The sequence below is a fragment of the Antennarius striatus genome, chromosome 11 (assembly GCF_040054535.1).
Source record: "Antennarius striatus isolate MH-2024 chromosome 11, ASM4005453v1, whole genome shotgun sequence".
Lineage (NCBI taxonomy): Eukaryota > Metazoa > Chordata > Actinopteri > Lophiiformes > Antennariidae > Antennarius > Antennarius striatus.
The window spans coordinates 23,565,001-23,575,000 of record NC_090786.1 but is presented as its reverse complement, the minus strand read 5'-3'; the positions used below and the strand labels follow the sequence as shown (position 1 = coordinate 23,575,000).

General features: G+C 46.9%; 4 non-coding genes and 1 pseudogene across 4 annotated transcripts in view; all 5 read left to right on the top strand.

Annotated features, from left to right (window-relative positions):
- The first annotated feature begins 4,531 nt into the window (after positions 1-4,531).
- Positions 4,532-4,704, top strand: LOC137604490 (U2 spliceosomal RNA; annotated as a pseudogene).
- Positions 4,705-6,101: 1,397 nt separating this feature from the next.
- Positions 6,102-6,292, top strand: LOC137604294 (U2 spliceosomal RNA). Its single transcript, XR_011037408.1, has one exon. It is a non-coding gene; the product is annotated as a U2 spliceosomal RNA (small nuclear RNA).
- A 1,033-nt stretch (positions 6,293-7,325) lies between these two features.
- On the top strand, positions 7,326-7,516 carry LOC137604293 (U2 spliceosomal RNA). The gene has a single exon (XR_011037407.1). It is a non-coding gene; the product is annotated as a U2 spliceosomal RNA (small nuclear RNA).
- Positions 7,517-8,681: 1,165 nt separating this feature from the next.
- Positions 8,682-8,872, top strand: LOC137604292 (U2 spliceosomal RNA). Its single transcript, XR_011037406.1, has one exon. It is a non-coding gene; the product is annotated as a U2 spliceosomal RNA (small nuclear RNA).
- A 1,024-nt stretch (positions 8,873-9,896) lies between these two features.
- The window catches only part of LOC137604290 (U2 spliceosomal RNA), a 191-nt gene continuing 87 nt past the window's right edge, over positions 9,897-10,000 (top strand). The window contains exon 1 of the small nuclear RNA XR_011037404.1: positions 9,897-10,000. This exon is cut by the window's right edge and continues 87 nt beyond it. This is a non-coding gene — a small nuclear RNA (U2 spliceosomal RNA).

Sequence of the window (10,000 nt, the reverse complement as noted above, 5' to 3'; positions counted from 1 at the left end):
CATTTGCTAACAAACTTAAAGCTAAGAAAACACAGGAGACTGAAGCCAATCAAGTAGGAAATGGCTGCCCAGGTGCAGCAAATGCGCTAATTGAAGAGGCGGGGCTGGGAGTTCCAAACCCCCCGCCAACAACCATGGTTGGAGGAGAACAGCCCGGTGAGGCGGGAAAAGGGGAGGAGCCTGAGCTCCGCCCCGCAGAGGGACCTGAAGAAGCAGGTGGGCGGAGCCAGGACTTGGGCGCAGCTGGACTTGATTCCCCTGATGAGGACTCCACAGGGAGTCTCATTACAGTGGGGGAAGACGAGTCCAGCGACAACCCCCTCCCCGACACCCAGCCCAGCAACAAGAGGACTGCGTCCGAACTGTCCAGCTCTGAGGCTGAAGAAGCCTCAGAGAAGAGGGGGAGAGCTGAGTCCGACTCTCAGAGCCCTCCTGAGGAGCGGTACAAAGCCTCCCCTCCCGGTTCACCCAACCAGTGCTCCTTTTTAAATATAGCGCTACAATCAACTCCGTTGGAGAGACGAGCGAATATTGGCTTCCGGAGGTCAGAATCTCGGGAATCACCTCCAGACTGTGTGGAGATAGTGAAATGAGATTCTTTCACATCACGAGAAGGAAACCTGTGTTAAATGTAGTCTTTTAATTATTTATAGTCTTTTAAACTGTCGTACCTGGTTTTAAAACATACTCATGACTCTCACCTTTTCAACTATCAATGTGAGAAGTGTGAAGTCGCGAGTTAGAGCCCAGAGTGTTTTATCATTTCTTAACACTTTTAAGTCAGATGTGTTTTTACTTCAAGAATGTGGCCTACCTTTTTTAAAAAAATATACACAGTGGGAGGAGACCTGGCCACAAACGTCGATCTGGAGTGGATCCAACCATAACAAGAATGACGGAGTGGCCATTTTAATTAAAAACCCTCAGGTTCTGGTGAAGGGCAGCACCGTGGTGAAAGAGGGTAGGGCACTTTTAGCACACCTGACTTTTATGGGGCACGATTTTAACCTTTTAAATGTATATGGTTTTAATGAAAAAAATGACAGGTATGACTTTTTAGAAGACCTGCAGTCCCACATGCTAGGCAGGGCACCATTAGTTGTAGGAGGTGATTTTAACTGTGTTTTAAATAAAGAAGACAGGAAAAGGATAGGGGAAGATTTTAAATTAGATAAAACATCGGTTTTATTACAGGGCTTATGCAGGGATTTTAGACTCACTGACTGCTTTAAAGCCATGCATCCCAGAGAGGAGGGCTTCACCTGGTTCAGTGGTGACGGCACCAAAGCCTCTCGCATAGATTATATCTTTATACGGAATTGGGTGCCGACCGATGCTAGATTAACCCCTGTCTTTTTCTCGGATCACCTCATACTGTCCTGCACACTGTCACTCCCTTCAGGTGTGACGGTAGGGAGAGGTCTGTGGAAACTCAACTGCTCCCTTTTAGAAGATAGGGAGTTAGTTAGTCAGTTCCGGGAGCAGTACAAAGAGTGGCAGACCCTCCAAGACTTCTACACTACACGTGCGCACTGGTGGGAAATGGTGAAGGAAAGGACCCAGACTTTCTTTAGGCAGGCAGGTAAGAGAAAGAAAGTTAGGGAAAACAGACGCATGATGGGACTGCAAAAGAGACTACAGCGCTACTTCATTTTAACACAACAGGGAATTGATTTTAATAATGAAATCAAAAGTATTAAAGGAGAAATGTCGCTACTGGCAGAAACAAAGAGTAAAGGGTTTATTTTAAGAAGCAGGGAAAAGGAAACAGAAGAAGGTGAAAAGTGCACACGTTATTTTTTTAGAAAGATTTTAAATAAAGGAGGGACTATTTTAAAACTAAAAAATGACGACGGACGCACTTCACAAAGAACAGAGGAAATAAAAGATGATATAGAATGTTTTTACTCTGAACTGTATAAAGAGAAACCTGTTTTTAATGACACCCTAAACGAAGTTTTAAATTCCATCGAATGTCAGGTGAATGAAAATGTGTTTTTATCCCAAAATTTTAGTGTCAAGGAACTCAACCAGTGTTTTAAAAGTTTTAACAGAGGGAAGTCCCCAGGACAGGACGGACTTCCCTTCGAGTTTTATTTGACCTTTTGGGACATTTTAGCACCTGACTTACTAACCGTTTTTATGGAATTTGAGAAGCTAGACCGACTGCCAGACAGTTTTAAGATAGGGATAGTGACTCTACTCTACAAGAGTAAAGACAAGACTGACCTAAAAAACTGGAGACCTATCACGCTTTTAAATTTCGACTGTAAACTTTTTAGCAAAATTTTAGCGAATCGACTGACTATGGTTTTAGGGGACTTGATTCACCCGGATCAAGCCTGTGCCATCCCGGGGAGGAAGATCACCGACAGCCTCGTACTGATTAGAGACACCATTTGTCTGGCGAGAGACGAAAACACTCGGCTAATAGTCCTAAATCTAGACTTTGAAAAGGCCTTTGATCGAGTCTCGCACCAGTACCTGTTCCAGGTACTGCAAAAAATGGGGCTTCCAGAGAGGTTCATAGCTTGGGTGGGATTGCTGTATAGAGGGATCAGCAGCAAAATCCTGGTTAACGGGCATCTGACAAAAGCAGTAGGAATCAACTGCGGTGTCCGTCAGGGTTGCCCGTTATCCCCTCTCCTGTATGCGATTTGCATCGAGCCGCTGGCACAGATCTTGAGAAGGGACCAACGAATCCACGGGGTCTTTGTGCCAGGGTCCGGGGGACTGACGAACAAATGCGTTTTGTACATGGACGACATAAACATTTTATGCACGGACCTCTCGTCAGTCAACCGGACCCTGGACTTGACAGACTGGTTTGGACGGGCCTCTGGGTCCAAACTAAACCGAGACAAGACCCAAGCCCAATTTTACGGACCATGGACAGCGACTGAAAGGACAGGACTGCCCCTGACTGTGACCCAGACCGACCAAAAAATTCTGGGGGTTAGGTTTGACAAGGAGGGGGGAGGGAGAACGAATTGGCCAGACATTTTAGGGAAAGTTAGACAGAGGCTAGGGTACTGGGGACTGAGGGAACTGACAATAGAGGGAAAGGTTTTAATCATTAAAGCAGTGATTTTACCTTTGCTTTTATTGGTCAGTTCTGTTTTTATTCCCCCAAGGAGAATTATTTTAGCCCTGGAACGAGCCATTTTTAACTTTCTGTGGGGATCGAAGTGGGAGCGCCTGAGGAGAGAGGTCTTGAAGCTACCTAAGGACAAAGGAGGAAAAGGAGTCCCAGACCTCTCTGTCTTTTTAATGTCACAATACACAGCCACACACATTAAAATAGTAACGACCCCATCCAGAAACCCCAAAACGGCAGCCATGACACGTTTCTGGATGGGGTCCTACCTCAGACGTCTCAAAATTTTAAAGATCAGTCTTCAATTTCCAGTGTCTTTTAACCTGCCACCGGCCTATGTTTTTATCCAGACCTTTTTAAAGCATTTTAGCCTGGAGCAGGAAGATGTGCAGGTTTTAACTAACCATCGTTCCCTTTTATGTGTTGTACAGGAGCGGGAACCAGTGAGCCCAGTGCGCGGGCTTGCACTCGGCGAGCCCTCCACGGTTTGGCGCAACGTGAACCACCCCGCTCTTCCAAACAGACTCCGGGACCTGTCATGGATGGTGGCACACGAGATCCTCCCAGTCAGGTCCGTCATGCACTCCCGGGGAATGTCGACGCTGTCGACCTGCCCCCGACCTGGTTGCGGCGCGCCGGAGTCGGTGAGGCACCTGCTCTGGGAGTGCAGCGCTGCTGTGGACCTGTGGGAAATGGCCGGCTCCTCGCAATTCCCGTACCTACCAGCGAAGGAGGTCCTCACACCACAGCTGGTGCTCTACGGGGCCAGCCAAAAGCCCGTCCCAAAAAGGGACTGGACAAAACAGTGGCTGGCCATCAACGCCTTGAAGGACGCCTTGTGGACCTCCCGAAATTTGCTGGTAGGAAAGCACATGCAGATCCCCCCCGTGGCTGTGATCCAAATGGCTGCCGCAACACTCAGGGCAGCCGAGGCGGCCAGCGGCCGCCCAAGGACACAGCCACCAAGAAGAATCGCCTCTGTGCCCATTCGGAGGGAGGAGCCGGACCCACAACGCTAAAAAGGACACGGCAGCAGCGGCCTGGCTCTCCGGGAGAGGCAGGCGGGAAGGAGCACCAGGGCGGGGATCTCGGCCGAGCGCCTCGACAGGCACCCCGAGAGACCTACTGTTTGGAAGAGCGGGATGAGTTACCCTTGGTAGGGACTCACTGCGCTCCTGTACAAACGGGACTTTGGTTGGACTTTTTTTAATGTTCTTTTTATAACTTTTATGGACACTTGACACATCTTTTAATTTTTTGGCACATTTTTATTTTTCAATGAACTGAAACCCTTTTTACCCATGACTGTTTTTATCTGTATGATTTTATGATCAATAATATTTATTGTCTTGTGCAGAAAAATATTTATATGAAAAAGTTGTGGATGGAAAAATGAAATGTGACTGAAATGAAACAAATGAACTAAGTGTCAATAAACGTTTTCAAAACAAAAATCTGTTCTTATCAGTTTAATATCTGATATGTCCCCTACCCGGGGACTATATATTAAATTGATTTTTGGAACAGGGAGATGGAACAGGAGCTTGCTCCATCCTCTCCACGCATCGACCTGGTATTGCAGTAGCTCCAGGAACGGTGCATCTCCCCAATGTTGTTCAAAAATAATGCGGTGCGATCACAAGCATGTGATCATGCGATGATCTGTCAACGCTTTGAAAAATGTTTACGCTTGAGTAAAAAGTGAGTGTACTTGGTAGGCTAGATGGCACTGTATAAGAAATATTAGATTCTTGCATTTTTTGAACCTTAATTGTTATGAATAATAAGTCATTTGAATGTAATCTGGCAAGAGCATTATATCGTGATCAACAATATACTGGTGTTGTATAACAGCTGCTCTCAGGCAGACAGGAAGGCTGTGTTTGTAACGTCCACATTTTGCCGACCTGCGGCCGTTGCCTTTGGGATATGCTTCCTGTCCTGTCCTGTCCTGTCCTGTCCTGTCCTGTCCTGTCTGTCTGTCTGTCTGTCTGTCTGTCTGTCTGTCTGTCTGTCTGTCTGTCTGTCTGTCTGTCTGTCTGTCTGTCTGTCTGTCTGTCTGTCTGTCTGTCTGTCTGTCTGTCTGTCTGTCTGTCTGTCTGTCTGTCTGTCTGTCTGTCTGTCTGTCTGTCTGTCTGTCTGTCTGTCTGTCTGTCTGTCTGTCTGTCTGTCTGTCTGTCTGTCTGTCTGTCTGTCTGTCTGTCTGTCTGTCTGTCTGTCTGTCTGTCTGTCTGTCTGTCTGTCTGTCTGTCTGTCTGTCTGTCTGTCTGTCTGTCTGTCTGTCTGTCTGTCTGTCTGTCTGTCTGTCTGTCTGTCTGTCTGTCTGTCTGTCTGTCTGTCTGTCTGTCTGTCTGTCTGTCTGTCTGTCTGTCTGTCTGTCTGTCTGTCTGTCTGTCTGTCTGTCTGTCTGTCTGTCTGTCTGTCTGTCTGTCTGTCTGTCTGTCTGTCTGTCTGTCTGTCTGTCTGTCTGTCTGTCTGACTGACTGACGTCATAGTTAAAATGTTAAACGGTCGCTGGCCGCCATCCCGGAGCCACAGAATACCTTAACCCAAACGCATTCCGTGTGGTTACTGGATTCTGTGGACCATCAAAGTAAAGGTCAGGGTGGCACTTGGGTCACCTGTATCTGAACATATTACAGCATCGTTTGCTTGTCTGTCTGTCTGTCTGTCTGTCTGTCTGTCTGTCTGTCTGTCTGTCTGTCTGTCTGTCTGTCTGTCTGTCTGTCTGTCTGTCTGTCTGTCTGTCTGTCTGTCTGTCTGTCTGTCTGTCTGTCTGTCTGTCTGTCTGTCTGTCTGTCTGTCTGTCTGTCTGTCTGTCTGTCTGTCTGTCTGTCTGACTGACTGACGTGATAGTTAAAATGTTAAACGATCGCTGGCCGCCATCCCGGAGCCACATAATTCCTTAACCCAGACGCATTCCGGGTCGTTACTGGATTCTGTGGACCATCAAAGTAAAGGTCAGGGTGGCACCTGGGTCACCTGTATCTGACAATATTACAGTATCGCTTCTCGGCCTTTTGGCTAAGATCAAGTGTAGTATCTGTTCTTATCAGTTTAATATCTGATATGTCCCCTACCCGGGGACTATATATTAAATTGATTTTTGGAACAGGGAGATGGAACAGGAGCTTGCTCCATCCTCTCCACGCATCGACCTGGTATTGCAGTAGCTCCAGGAACGGTGCATCTCCCCAATGTTGTTCAAAAATAATGCGGTGCGATCACAAGCATGTGATCATGCGATGATCTGTCAACGCTTTGAAAAATGTTTACGCTTGAGTAAAAAGTGAGTGTACTTGGTAGGCTAGATGGCACTGTATAAGAAATATTAGATTCTTGCATTTTTTGAACCTTAATTGTTATGAATAATAAGTCATTTGAATGTAATCTGGCAAGAGCATTATATCGTGATCAACAATATACTGGTGTTGTATAATAGCTGCTCTCAGGCAGACAGGAAGGCTGTGTTTGTAACGTCCACATTTTGCCGACCTGCGGCCGTTGCCTTTGGGATATGCTTCCTGTCCTGTCCTGTCCTGTCCTGTCCTGTCCTGTCCTTCCTGTCTGTCTGTCTGTCTGTCTGTCTGTCTGTCTGTCTGTCTGTCTGTCTGTCTGTCTGTCTGTCTGTCTGTCTGTCTGTCTGTCTGTCTGTCTGTCTGTCTGTCTGTCTGTCTGTCTGTCTGTCTGTCTGTCTGTCTGTCTGTCTGTCTGTCTGTCTGTCTGTCTGACTGACGTCATAGTTAAAATGTTAAACGGTCGCTGGCCGCCATCCCGGAGCCACAGAATACCTTAACCCAAACGCATTCTGTGTGGTTACTGGATTCTGTGGACCATCAAAGTAAAGGTCAGGGTGGCACTTGGGTCACCTGTATCTGACCATATTACAGCATCGTTTGCTTGTCTGTCTGTCTGTCTGTCTGTCTGTCTGTCTGTCTGTCTGTCTGTCTGTCTGTCTGTCTGTCTGTCTGTCTGTCTGTCTGTCTGTCTGTCTGTCTGTCTGTCTGTCTGTCTGTCTGTCTGTCTGTCTGTCTGTCTGTCTGTCTGTCTGTCTGACTGACTGACTGACTGACGTGATAGTTAAAATGTTAAACGGTCGCTGGCCGCCATCCCGGAGCCACATAATTCCTTAACCCAGACGCATTCCGGGTCGTTACTGGATTCTGTGGACCATCAAAGTAAAGGTCAGGGTGGCACCTGGGTCACCTGTATCTGACAATATTACAGTATCGCTTCTCGGCCTTTTGGCTAAGATCAAGTGTAGTATCTGTTCTTATCAGTTTAATATCTGATATGTCCCCTACCCGGGGACTATATATTAAATTGATTTTTGGAACAGGGAGATGGAACAGGAGCTTGCTCCATCCTCTCCACGCATCGACCTGGTATTGCAGTAGCTCCAGGAACGGTGCATCTCCCCAATGTTGTTCAAAAATAATGCGGTGCGATCACAAGCATGTGATCATGCGATGATCTGTCAACGCTTTGAAAAATGTTTACGCTTGAGTAAAAAGTGAGTGTACTTGGTAGGCTAGATGGCACTGTATAAGAAATATTAGATTCTTGCATTTTTTGAACCTTAATTGTTATGAATAATAAGTCATTTGAATGTAATCTGGCAAGAGCATTATATCGTGATCAACAATATACTGGTGTTGTATAATAGCTGCTCTCAGGCAGACAGGAAGGCTGTGTTTGTAACGTCCACATTTTGCCGACCTGCGGCCGTTGCCTTTGGGATATGCTTCCTGTCCTGTCCTGTCCTGTCCTGTCCTGTCCTGTCCTGTCTGTCTGTCTGTCTGTCTGTCTGTCTGTCTGTCTGTCTGTCTGTCTGTCTGTCTGTCTGTCTGTCTGTCTGTCTGTCTGTCTGTCTGTCTGTCTGTCTGTCTGTCTGTCTGTCTGTCTGTCTGTCTGTCTGTCTGTCTGTCTGTCTGTCTGTCTGTCTGTCTGTCTGTCTGTCTGTCTGTCTGTCTGTCTGTCTGTCTGTCTGTCTGTCTGTCTGTCTGTCTGTCTGTCTGTCTGTCTGTCTGTCTGTCTGTCTGTCTGTCTGTCTGTCTGTCTGTCTGTCTGTCTGACTGACGTCATAGTTAAAATGTTAAACGGTCGCTGGCCGCCATCCCGGAGCCACAGAATACCTTAACCCAAACGCATTCCGTGTGGTTACTGGATTCTGTGGACCATCAAAGTAAAGGTCAGGGTGGCACTTGGGTCACCTGTATCTGACCATATTACAGCATCGTTTGCTTGTCTGTCTCTCTGTCTGTCTGTCTGTCTGTCTGTCTGTCTGTCTGTCTGTCTGTCTGTCTGTCTGTCTGTCTGTCTGTCTGTCTGTCTGTCTGTCTGTCTGTCTGTCTGTCTGTCTGTCTGTCTGTCTGTCTGTCTGTCTGTCTGTCTGTCTGTCTGTCTGTCTGACTGACTGACTGACTGACGTGATAGTTAAAATGTTAAACGGTCGCTGGCCGCCATCCCGGAGCCACATAATTCCTTAACCCAGACGCATTCCGGGTCGTTACTGGATTCTGTGGACCATCAAAGTAAAGGTCAGGGTGGCACCTGGGTCACCTGTATCTGACAATATTACAGTATCGCTTCTCGGCCTTTTGGCTAAGATCAAGTGTAGTATCTGTTCTTATCAGTTTAATATCTGATATGTCCCCTACCCGGGGACTATATATTAAATTGATTTTTGGAACAGGGAGATGGAACAGGAGCTTGCTCCATCCTCTCCACGCATCGACCTGGTATTGCAGTAGCTCCAGGAACGGTGCATCTCCCCAATGTTGTTCAAAAATAATGCGGTGCGATCACAAGCATGTGATCATGCGATGATCTGTCAACGCTTTGAAAAATGTTTACGCTTGAGTAAAAAGTGAGTGTACTTGGTAGGCTAGATGGCACTGTATAAGAAATATTAGATTCTTGCATTTTTTGAACCTTAATTGTTATGAATAATAAGTCATTTGAATGTAATCTGGCAAGAGCATTATATCGTGATCAACAATATACTGGTGTTGTATAATAGCTGCTCTCAGGCAGACAGGAAGGCTGTGTTTGTAACGTCCACATTTTGCCGACCTGCGGCCGTTGCCTTTGGGATATGCTTCCTGTCCTGTCCTGTCCTGTCCTGTCCTGTCCTGTCCTGTCCTGTCCTGTCCTGTCTGTCTGTCTGTCTGTCTGTCTGTCTGTCTGTCTGTCTGTCTGTCTGTCTGTCTGTCTGTCTGTCTGTCTGTCTGTCTGTCTGTCTGTCTGTCTGTCTGTCTGTCTGTCTGTCTGTCTGTCTGTCTGTCTGTCTGTCTGTCTGTCTGTCTGTCTGACTGACGTCATAGTTAAAATGTTAAACGGTCGCTGGCCGCCATCCCGGAGCCACAGAATACCTTAACCCAAACGCATTCTGTGTGGTTACTGGATTCTGTGGACCATCAAAGTAAAGGTCAGGGTGGCACTTGGGTCACCTGTATCTGACCATATTACAGCATCGTTTGCTTGTCTGTCTGTCTGTCTGTCTGTCTGTCTGTCTGTCTGTCTGTCTGTCTGTCTGTCTGTCTGTCTGTCTGTCTGTCTGTCTGTCTGTCTGTCTGTCTGTCTGTCTGTCTGTCTGTCTGTCTGTCTGTCTGTCTGTCTGTCTGACTGACTGACTGACTGACGTGATAGTTAAAATGTTAAACGGTCGCTGGCCGCCATCCCGGAGCCACATAATTCCTTAACCCAGACGCATTCCGGGTCGTTACTGGATTCTGTGGACCATCAAAGTAAAGGTCAGGGTGGCACCTGGGTCACCTGTATCTGACAATATTACAGTATCGCTTCTCGGCCTTTTGGCTAAGATCAAGTGTAGTATCTGTTCTTATCAGTTTAATATCTGATATGTCCCCTACCCGGGGACTATATATTAAATTGATTTTT